This window comes from Pristiophorus japonicus, chromosome 17, assembly GCF_044704955.1.
Source record: "Pristiophorus japonicus isolate sPriJap1 chromosome 17, sPriJap1.hap1, whole genome shotgun sequence".
Classification (NCBI taxonomy): Eukaryota; Metazoa; Chordata; class Chondrichthyes; family Pristiophoridae; genus Pristiophorus; species Pristiophorus japonicus.
Window position 1 is genome coordinate 84,848,586 of NC_091993.1, and position 11,963 is coordinate 84,860,548.

The following is an 11,963-nucleotide window of genomic DNA, read 5'->3' on the forward strand; positions in this document are numbered from 1 at the left end:
AAGGATAAGGGGTAAGCCATTTAGGACCGAGATGAGGAGAAACTTCTTCGCTCAGAATTTTCTATCACAGAAAGTTGTTGAGGCCAGTTCGTTAGATATATTCAAAAGGGAGTTAGATGTGGCCCTTACGGCTAAAGGGATCAAGGGGTATGGAGAGAAAGCAAGAATGGGGTACTGAAGTTGCATGATCAGCCATGATCATATTGAATGATGGTGCAGGCTCGAAGGGCCGAATGGCCTACTCCTGCACCTATTTTCTATGTTTCTATTACACGTAAAAAGGCAGATGGAGTACAATGTGGGAAAGTATGAAGTTATCCACGTTGGCAGAAAAAATAGAAAAGCAAATTATAAGTTAAATGGAGAAAAATTGCAAAGTGCGGCAGCACAGAGGGAGTCCTTGTGCATGAAACACAAAAAGTTAGTATGCAGGTACAGCAAGTAATCAGGAAAGCAAATGGAACGTTGGCTTTTATTGCAAGGGGGTTAGAGTATAAAAGCAGAGAAATCCTGCCACAACTGTACAGGGTGAGGCCACACCTGGAGTACTGCGTACAGTTTTGGGGGCCAAAATTCAGTGCAGCCAGAAAGCTGGTGGTGTTGAGGCCTTTTCCCCCCAATTAGCGCCGCAAAGTTTGTGGCGGCCATTGGATCCAAATTCAGCTTTTTGACCACAAAAAAGTGTTCCAGTTTTATTAGCCCTTCAAACCTGAAAGTTTACAGTCTCAATTGGGGCGTTATTCCCACGTGAAATTCACCCTTGGGGCGATGTGGCAGCTGCCACTGCAGCACTGGCACAAGGGACCGAACGTATTGGTGCTGCTTTGGATGGCCGCAGCTCTGCAAGAGTCGACGGAGAGTCTAAGTTATGTCATATCTGGTGGCTTTCAGACTGTGGCTACTCGCATGCAGTCTCAGCTGGATGCCTCTCCGAGACCTCAGTGTTGCCTGTGTGGCTGGGTCCACCACGGGTCATGGGGGACCTTCCAGTGTGACACCACAGCACCGACTGGCCTCCCTCATATTGGTGATGGTGGTATTGTGCCGCCCCTGGTGAGTTATTCAGGCTCTTCGGGCCCAGATACGGATGATGCGCTTCCTCCGGCTCGCAGCATTCCTGGCTCCAGACCTGTCACTCCACCAGTGCCTCCATGCATGGCCTCACCCGAGCCAAGTCAGATGGAACCCTCCCAGGAGGGTGTTGACCAGTCTCCAGCCGGCCCTTCCAGTCCCAAAGGGCATCCTAGAAGGACATCTGCAGCTTCCACACAGGGAACACAACAGCCTTCCCAGACCCATGAGGCAGCCACAGGGGAGATACTAAGGTGAAGTCGCAGGTTAGGCACACGTAAGATCATCATAGGCAGTCCCTCGAAATCAAGGATGACTTGCTTCCACTCTAAAAGTGTGTTCACAGGTGGCTGAACAGTCCAATGCGGGACCTACAGTCTCTGTCACAGGTGGGGCAGACAGTGGTTGAAGGAAAGGGTGGGTGGGGAGTCTGGATTGCCGCATGCTCCTTCCGCCATCTGCGCTTGGTTTCAGCATGAGACGAGTCTTGAGATGCTCAGCGTCCTCCCGGATGCTCTTCCTCCACTTAGGCTGATCTTGGGCCAGGGATTCCCAGATGCCGGTGGGGATATTGTACTTTATCAAGGAGGCTTTGAAGGTATCCTTGAAGCATTTCCTTCGCCTTGCTTGCCGTGCCGAGGCTCCGAGAAGAGCGCTTGCTTTGGGAGTCTCGTGTCAAGCCTGCGGACGTTGTGGCCCGCCCAATGGAGCTGGTCAAGCGTGGTCAATGCTTCCATGCTGCAGATGTTGGTCTGAACGAGAACACCGACGTTGGTGCGTCTGTCCTCCCAATGGATTTGCAGGACCTTGCGGAGGCAGCGCTGATGCTACTTCTCCAGCGCTTTGAGGTGTCTGCTGGAAATAGTCCACATTTCTGAGCCATATAGGAGGGCGGGTATCACTACTGCCCTGTAGACCATAAGCTTGGTGCCAGATTTGAGGTTCTGGTCTTCAAAAACTCTCTTCCTCAGGTGACCGAAGGCTGCGCTGGCACACTGGAGGTGGTGTTGGACGCTGTCATCGATGTCTGCCCTTGATGACAGTAGGCTCTCGAGGTATGGAAAATGGTCCACGTTGTCCAAGGCCTCACCATGGATTTTGATAATCGGGGTTCAGTGCTGTGTGGCGGGGTCAGGTTGTTGGAGGACATTCGTCTTATGGATGTTTAGTGTAAGGTCCATGCTTTCGTACCCCTCGGTGAAGGTGTTGACGATGATTTGGAGTTTGGCCTCCGAGTGTGCGCAGACGCATCGTCTGCATACTGTGATTCGATGACAGAGAATGGGACGACCTTAGATCTAGCCTGGAGGTGGCGGAGATGGATCAGATTCCCATTTGTTATTGCTCGGAATGCTGAGCTGAGGTGACGTTTCCAGTCTGAGCCCCTGGATTGAGATTTCTGTTTTCTCTCTGTAAATCTCACTGCCACGAGAGTTAGCAGTGACCCACACCGCTGCAAGACCTCCCGGGCCGAATCTATGTTGGGGCGGCCAGCGGAGCCCAAAGCGTCGGCCATTCGATATTGACAAATGGCCACCGCAAACGGGCAGTAACGGTCCTTCCTGGGACCGTGAATTTCGGGCCCTTGATCTTCGTATTTAAGGAAGGATATACTTGCTTTGCAGGCTGTTCAGCGAAGGTTCACTCGGTTGATTCCGGAGATGAGGGGGTTGACTTATGAGAATAGGTTGAGTAGGTTGGGCCTATACACATCGGAGTTCAGAAGAATGAGAGGTGAACTTATTGAAACATATAAGATAATGAGAGGGCTCGACAAGGTGGATGCAGAGAGGATATTTCCACTCATAGGGGAAACTAAAACTAGGGGATATAGTCTCAGAATAAGAGCTCGCCCATTTAAAACTGAGATGAGGAGGAATTTCTTTTCTGAGGGTTGTAAGTCTATGGAATTCTCTGCCCCAGAGAGCTGTGGAGGCTGGGTCATTGAATATATTTCAGGTGGAGATAGACAGATTTTTGAGCGATAAGGGAGTAAACATAGAAACATAGAAAATAGGTGCAGGAGTAGGCCATTCGGCCCTTCGAGCCTGCACCACCATTCAATAAGTTCATGGCTGATCATTTCCTCAGTACCCCTTTCCTGCTTTCTCTCCATACCCCTTGATCTCCTTAGCCGTAAGGGCCATATCTAACTCTCTCTTGAATATATCCAATGAACTGGTATCAACAATTCTCTGCGGCAGGGAATTCCACAGATTAACAACTCTCTGAGTGAAGAAGTTTCTCCTCATCTCAGTCTTAAATGGCCTATCCCTTATCCTAAGACTGTGTCCCCTGGTTCTGGACTTCCCCAACATCGGGAACATTCTACCCACATCTAACCTGTCTCGTCCCGTCAGAATCTTATATGTTTCTATGAGATCCCCTCTCATCCTTCTAAACTCCAATGTATAAAGGCCCAGTTGATCCAGTCTCTCCTCATATGTCAGTCCTGCCATCCCGGGAATCAGTCTGGTGAACCTTCGCTGCACTCCTTCAATAGCAAGAATGTCCTTCCTCAGATTAGGAGACCAAAATTGAACACAATATTCCAGGTGAGGCCTCACCAAGGCCCTGTACAACTGCAGTAAGACCTCCCTGCTCCTATACTCAAATCCCCTAGCTATGAAGGCCAACATACCATTTGCCTTCTCCACCGCCTGCTGTACCTGTATGGCAACTTTCAATGACTGATGAACCATGACACCCAGGTCTCTTTACACCTCCCCTTTTCCTAATCTGCCACCATTCAGATAATATTCTGTCTTCGCGTTTTTGCCCCCAAAGTGGATAACCTCACATTTATCCACATTATACTGCATCTGCCATGCATTTGCCCACTCACCTAACCTGTCCAAGTCACCCTGCAGCCTCCTAGTGTCCCCCTCACAGCTCACACCGCCACCCATTTTAGTGTCATCTGCAAACTTGGAGATATTACACTCAATTCCTTCATCCAAATCATTGATGTATATTGTAAATAGCTGGGGTCCCAGCACTGAGCCCTGTGGCACTCCACTAGTCACTGCCTGCCATTCTGAAAAGAACCCGTTTATCCCAACTCTCTGCTTCCTGTCTGCCAACCAGTTCTCTAGCCACGTCAGTATATTACCCCCAATACCATGTGCTTTGATTTTGCACACCAATCTCTTGTGCGGGACCTTGTCAAAAGCTCTTTGAAAGTCCAAATACACCACATCCACTGGTTCTCCCTTGTCCACTCTACTAGTTACATCCTCAAAAAATTTCAGAAGATTTGTCAAGCATGATTTCCCCTTCATAAAACCATGCTGACTTGGACCAATCCTGACACTACTTTCCAAATGCGCTGCTATTTCATCCTTAATAATTGATTCCAACATTTTCCCCACTACTGATGTCAGGCTAACCGGTCTATAATTACCCACTTTCTCCCTCCCTTTTTAAAAAGTGGTATTACATTAGCTACCCTCCAGTCCATAGGAACTGATCCAGAGTCGATAGACTATTGGAAAATGATCACCAATGCATCCACTATTTCCAGGGACACTTCCTTAAGTACTCTGGGATGCAGACTATCAGGCCCCGGGGATTTATCGGCCTTCAATCCCATCAATTTCCCTAACACAATTTCCCGCCTAATAAGGATATCCTTCAGTTCCTCCTTCTCACTAGACCCTCGGTCTCCTAGTATTTCCGGAAGGTTATTTGTGTCTTCCTTCGTGAAGGCAGAACCAAAGTATTTGTTCAATTGGTCTGCCATTTCTTTGTTCCCCATTATAAATTCACCTGAATCCGACTGCATGGGACCTACGTTTGTCTTTGCTAATCTTTTTCTTTTCACATATCTATAGAAGCTTTTGCAGTCAGTTTTTATGTTCCCTGCAAGCTTCCTCTCGTACTCTATTTTCCCCTTTTTAATTAAACCCTTTGTCCTCCTCTGCTGAATTCTAAATATCTCCCAGTCCTTGGGTTTGTTGCTTTTTCTGGCTAATTTATATGCCTCTTCCTTGGATTTAACACTATCCTTAATTTCCCTTGTTAGCCACGGTTGAGCCACCTTCTCCGTTTTATTTTTACTCCAGAAAGGGCTGTACAATTACTGAAGTTCATTCACGTGATCTTTAAATGTTTGCCATTGCATATCCACCATCAACCCTTTAAATATCATTTGCCAGTCTATTCTAGCCAATTCACGCCTCAAACCATCGAAGTTACCTTTCCTTAAGTTCAGGACCCTAGTTTCTGAATTAACTGTGTCATTCTCCATCTTAATAAAGAATTCTACCATGTTATGGTCGCTCTTCCCCAAGATGCCTCGCACAACAAGATTGCTAATTAGTCCTTTCTCATTACACATCACCCAGTCTAGGATGGCCAGCTCCCTAGTTGGTTCCTCAACATATTGGTCTAGAAAACCATCCCTAATACACTCCAAGAAATCCTCCTCCACCGCATTGCTACCAGTTTGGTTAGCCCAATCTATATGCATATTAAAGTCACCCATGATAACTGCTCTACCTTTATTGCATGCATCCTAATTTCTTGTTTGATGCCCTCCCCAACCTTACTACTACTGTTTGTTGGTCTGTACACAACTCCCACTAGCGTTTTCTGCCCCTTGGTATTCCTTAGCTCCACCCATACTGATTCCACATCATCCAAGCTAATGTTCTTTCTTATTATTGAATTAATTTCCTCTTTAATCAGCAATGCCACCCCGCCTCCTTTTCCTTTCTGTCTATCCTTCCTAAATGTTGAATATCCCTCGCTGTTGAGTTCCCAGCCTTGGTCACCCTGGAGCCATGTCTCCTTGATGCCAATTACATCATACCCGTTAACTGCTATCTATGCAGTTAATTCGTCCACCTTATTCCGAATACTCCTTGCATTGAGGCACAGAGCCTTCAGACTTGTCTTTCTAACACACTTTGTCCCTTTAGAATTTTGGTGTAATGTGGCCCTTTTTGCTTTTTGCCTTCGGTTTCTCTGCCCTCCACTTTTACTTTTCTTCTTTCTATCTTTTGCTTCTGCCCCCATTCTACTTCCCTCTGTCTCCCTGCATAAATTCCCATCCCCCTGCCATATTAGTTTAACTCCTCCCCAACAGCACTAGCAAACATTCCCCCTAGGACATTGGTTCCGGTCCTGCCCAGGTGCAGACCGTCCGGTTTGTACTGGTCCCACCTCCCCCAGAACCGGTTCCAATGTCCCAGGAATTTGAATCCCTCCCTTGTGCACCACTCCTCAAGCCATGTATTTCTGCGCTATCCTGTAAAGGGTTATGGGGGGCGGGCAGGGAAGTGGAACTGAGTCCATGATCAGATCAGCTATGATATTGAATGGCGGAGCAGGCTCGAGGGGCCAAGTGGCCTACTCCTGCTCCTATTTCTTATGTTTTTCTGTCTTTTTTGCCAAGCGTAAGAATTTCACAGGCATTTGCTGGGCAGAAGGTGGGAAAATAGCCCAACTCTTCATCCACAGAGGCCCTTTTCCTGAGGATGCGTGAAATCCGTGTTTTGGTACATGTGCAGTGCATCCCGAAACCCGGAACTTGCGCGGCCCCTACCGGCGCTTGTACACCTCGTACGCGCCCGTAGAGGCTGTATATTACGGCCCAATGTCTTTCCCAGCCTCTTCATCTCCCCTTGTTATCCATCCGTCTTTACCCAGCCCTTTGTCTTTCTGAGATTCCTGCGCCATTTTTGTTGCCTTCTTGATCCCCTTACCTTCCCCAGCACCTTCTGCACCTGTTGCAGATTCCTGATCTTCCCTCCTACTGAAGTTCTTTTCCCATTTTTCCTTCCCCTGTACCCATGTACCAGCTCTTGATTCTTTATCAGAAGGAAAGGATTTTTTTTTAATTGAAAAATCGATTGAGATTGCTTGTTAAAGGATATTATCACATGGAAAAATAAAAAATAAAACAGAAAAGTCTAATGAATACAATTGGTCAAACCAAAATCATGCAACATGGATACTTTGTGGATTTGTGTTTTATGGCAGTTGGGATATTTGTGTTGTGAACAACAACTGCACATAAGAGATAGACCAGTAATGGCAGGGCTGTACTGCAGGCATGCTGTCAAGGAATAACAATTTTACAGTTTGTGCTCCAGCATATATAAACTGTAGCTCCCTCTATGACAGCAGTCAAAAGATTAGTTGATCTCATGGGACATAATTACTATTCCTAGTAAAGGTATTACACCGGCAGCATTATTCCAAAAACATTATCATTTGTTAACAAGTCACTCATACCTTCTGTTATAATTACTTTGTTGTAAAATATATAATTACTTTTTGTTCTGATTTGAAGTTATGACATTTTAAAAATTAAATGAGATGTATTTAAATAGAGAAGCATCCAACTTTGAATGCTTTTGTCACATCAGATATTGAACAATCCCCAGATGATTTATCTTAATAATTTAATCAAGCTCCAGTCCTGCTTTCCATTGTGATGATAATTATAATGAACAAAGCTTCTGCTCGAAATCAATTTGCTAGTACTGTTTCATAATCAATATAAATGAAGAAAACAGGCACATACCATGATGGCTATTAAATGCTTACTCACTTAGGATACTAATGAGTTTTGTTGAACAGTTGGAGTTTATGTCTCATAACTTTTGTTAAATTTCAGTCGGAGCCACTCACTGAAGTTCTTTTGTACAAAAGCTTTGTGTCGCTGATCTCCTGTGTATTTAGTTGGGAACATACAGGGGAATAAAATTAAAGTGGGAGTTCCACCATCAGTTATTTATTTAGAAAGTAAATCTGTCATCTCCCTCTCCCGCATCCCTAAAGTGATTGTTTATAAAGTTCAAAGTCTGGTGTGATCAGAGGTGCTACACTATTGGATTATTTCCACTTTTCTTACTGTGGACTCTTTGGTACATGTCTTAGATCACTCTCATAGGTGAGTCCCAACTCCCTGCCTTCAGCAATGTTTTCACAAGCCTTAATGTTTGGCGAAGGTTTCAGTAGCACACCCAGAATAATGAACAGCAAAATTGTTTTGTGAACTGATTGTAGCTGACTGATTGTGACCTTCCCTTTTGGAATCCGTGCTGACTATTGTTTGTATATTTTTGGATTCTACGAGGTCGAAATTGCCCCTTTCTATTATGGGCTCAATGTTCCCCATGATTTGCGCCGTTTTTTTGAGCAAGCTGCGTTTTTTGGCCTAAGGTTCAGCCGGACCTCCAACAGGCAGCCTGGCACTCGCTCTTGGGTACCGGGGCACTTAGCCTGGCTGAAACCCTCCCTGGTGGCCCAGTGGATGCCACTAATGTGGCTGCAGAGTTCGCAGCAGCCCTCCCCTTTAATTGAAGAACACTGCCCTGACTGAAGAAAAAGGTTGAAGAGCTGAATTTTGCTCTCGTCTCTGCTCCATGACTTGGGGCAGGGAAAAATCTATTGTTTGGTCTTTGTCTCACTTATGTCTTAAATATTATCTTAAACTTTATTATGTTGTGTTCGCTATTGCCTAGATGTTCCCTTACACTTACCTTTCTTATCTGTTCTGGTTTATTTCCCACTATTAGGTCCAACAGTAATTCCTCCCTTGTTGGTCTTCTTACATACTGGGTAAGATAGGAGTCTTGTATACACTAAAAACTCTATTTCCTTTTCATTATCTTTCATTACCTCGTCTTCACAATTTATTTGCGGTTAGCTCAAATCTCCTATGATTATTATTCGGTGGGCTGGATTTTCTACTTTGCTGTTTTCGGGGCAAAAGTGGAGGCAGGGTGGGAAATTTACTGCCCGATTAATGTTTGCAATTAATGGATTAATTTTCGTTATTTAGGCTCTGCACCAGGGACGCAGCGCGAAGGGAGGCGTTGTTCGACTTTTGTGGCGCGAAGACGGGAACCTCGCCAATGGAAGTGCGGGGCTGGGAGCGCTCCAAGAGAGGCTTTGGGAGGGGAAGAAAATCACAAAAACATTCAAATAACATTGCCAACACCCTTACAACGCAAATTGGCAAAAAAAAAGAATAAAAACTAGAACTTACCTTTTTTGCAGTTTATCCACCTCACCGCCGCCGGCAGGGCTGGACTGCTGTGTTTTCCCTGGCGGTCATCACGGGGCACATTTCGGGGCGTACGGGTCGGGTGCAAGTCGAAACCCACAGCGGTGTCGCAAGGAGAGCCATTGCACACCCGATGAAGCTCGCATCAGCGGTGCCCGCCACAAAACCCGACCGGAGGATTGCAACCCGACGAAAAAGAGCTCCATCCCATTTTTCGCCGCGGAGGGTCAAAAGTTCTGAAAATCCAGCCCATATATATTCTTTCATCATTTCATAGATTTGCTTGCATATTTCATCCTCCACTTCCCTTCCACCAGTGGTCTGTAGAATACTCATATTAGTATGATCGATCCCTTCTTATCCTTTACCTCAACCCATATGGATTCTGTTTCTATTGTATTGTTAATTATGTCCCTTTTTTCTACTTTCATTGTAGGGGTACAAAGGAGGCTTCTCTCCCTCAAAGTGGACTAACTGATATAGTTAATGGACACCTGCCCGTCTGTTGGGGTTAAAAGGAAAGATTCTTTTCCCCGGGGTGGATTAACTGATATAGATAATTGAAGCCTTGCCCAGCTCCCACTGTATAACGACCACGGAAGTAAACAAACAAAACCTCAAGTTTACCGGTTTTATTACGAGCAACTCACGATAAGATTCAGCCTAAATCCTCCGAAATACAAAAGGTTTCAAGTACAATTTATACAGGTTTTGGAGAGGAGCACCCTCCTACAAAATCCTCGATAGATCTAATTTTATCAGCAAAGCTACATTGATTTGTCGACTCTTATCAAACTGTCTCTGAGTGGTATATGCAATTGTCCATCTTCTATGGTGTTGTTCCCTGACTTGCACTTTGTCACAGTATAATAGGTGCCTAAACTGGCTTCCTTATCTCTTCCTCAGAGACTTCTGATCAAGAACTGCTGATTTTGCTGTTTAAGTATTAAGAGGTTACGGATTCAGTTTAATGCGTTAAACATTTGTGCTATACCTACATAAGCAAGTGTTACATATATAGGCAATTATACAGACCCTCCTAATACTATAAGTTCACTACCTTCAGCATAATTCTGACCACCTATTTGCAACTCTTACAATTTATCCCTTACAGTCATTATGTTATTTTTAATTAGTACAGCTATCCCACTTCCTTCGTCTTTCCCTATGCTTTCTAAATATGTTAGAACATGCAATATTTAACTGCGAGTCCTGTGCTTTATGTAGCCATGTTTCAATTATCCCTACACTTGATCAGCTCCGCTGGGCAGGCCACATTGTTCGCATGCCAGACACGAGACCCCCAAAGCAAGCGCTCTACTCGGAACTCCCACAAAAACTGCCTCAAAACTGCCACCACGCTCATGGACTACAGGGCTGTAGTAATACCCGCCATCCTGTATGGCTCAGAAACATGGGCCATGTACAGCAGACACCTCAAATCGCTGGAGAAATACCACCAACGATGTCTCCGCAAGATCCTACAAATCGCCTTGGAGGACAGGTACACCAACATTAACGTCCTCATCCAGGCCAACATCCCCAGCATTGAAGCACTGACCACACTTGATCAGCTCCGCTGGGCATGCCACATAATTCGCATGCCAGACACGAGACTCCCAAAGCAAGTTCTCTACTCGGAGCTCTTTCACGGCAAACGAGCCAAAGGTGGGCAGTGGACAACGTTACAAGGACACCCTCAAAGCCTCCCTGATAAAGTGAAACATCCCCACTGACACCTGAGAGTCCCTGGCCAAAGACCGCCCTAAGTGGAGGAAGTGCATCCGGGAGGGCGCTGAACACCTCGAGTCTCGTCGCCGAGAGCATGTAGAAACTAAGCGCGTGCAGCGGAAGGAGCGTGCAGCAAACCAGTCCCACCAACCCCTTCCCTCAACGACTATCTGTCCCACCTGCGACAGAGACTGTGGTTCTCGTATTGGGACTTTTCAGCCACCTAAGAACTCATGTTAAGAGTGGAAGCAAGTCTTCCTCGATACTGAGGGACTGCCGTGATGGAATGATCACTACCACATCTGGGGCTGGATTTTCGGCTTTTGAGATTTTGGGCCGTTAATGATGGCCGGGCGGTCCTGATAACGCCTGGAAAAAGTTTGCGCCTCCGCCTGTAAAATTCGACAGAAAATGAGTTTCAATGATCTATGCTATATCAGGCATTACACACCTCTGCTTGGCCGTCCAACTGAAAATTGTGGCACTAAAAAGATCTACAGTTTGCGCATGTGCAGATGGGCTCGAAATTTCCCGAGCCCAGGTGAAACTTTAGGATGTGCTGATTTTGTTTGCGCATGCGCAGATGCACTGGCCCACTTCACTCACAGCGGAAGAGATGGCGCAGCAGGAGGGACGGCAGAGAGCACGCCACTTCTATGCAATGGCCGCTGAAGCCCTAGTTCAGGCCATTGAGAGAAGTTGGCCTGCACTGCATCTAGTGGGAGGAAGGAGGCCTGTGCCAAGGGTGATCAAAGGGAGGGAGATAGCGCTGGAGGTGTCAGCGGCAGACACGGTGGCTAGAACTGCCACCCAATGCCGCAAAACATTTAACGACCTCACGAGTGTCGTCAGGGTGAGTACCCTTTACATTAATGGACCCCTGCCATGGTTGCAAGATCACTGACTCACACAATGTTAAATCTTTGACGGAGCTGCCCCTTCTCGATGTGTTCCAGGCCATGGTTTGGGTTGTTGAAGCCACCTGAAAGCTGGAGGCTCACTTCACCAGCCATGCCCTCTGCATTCAGGTTGTACGTACCCTCTTGTCCCCTAATCATTGTGATCCCACCTCGCACTCTCCTTCCACTGTTGATATGCGTTGGCCAAACGTCACCCTGAGCCGCTATGCTAGCTGGCTCTC

At 46.3% G+C, this 11,963-nt stretch overlaps 1 long non-coding RNA gene across 2 annotated transcripts in view; it reads right to left on the reverse strand.

Annotated features, from left to right (window-relative positions):
* LOC139228221 (uncharacterized) overlaps positions 1-9,210 on the reverse strand; it is a 32,989-nt gene extending 23,779 nt beyond the window's left edge. For both annotated transcript variants that reach the window (XR_011587529.1, XR_011587528.1), the window contains exons 1-2: positions 9,074-9,210; positions 7,604-7,749 (exon numbers count right to left, since the gene is read on the reverse strand). This is a non-coding gene — a long non-coding RNA (uncharacterized lncRNA). The remainder of the gene's footprint in view (positions 1-7,603; positions 7,750-9,073) is intronic.
* Between the last annotated feature and the right edge of the window lie 2,753 nt (positions 9,211-11,963).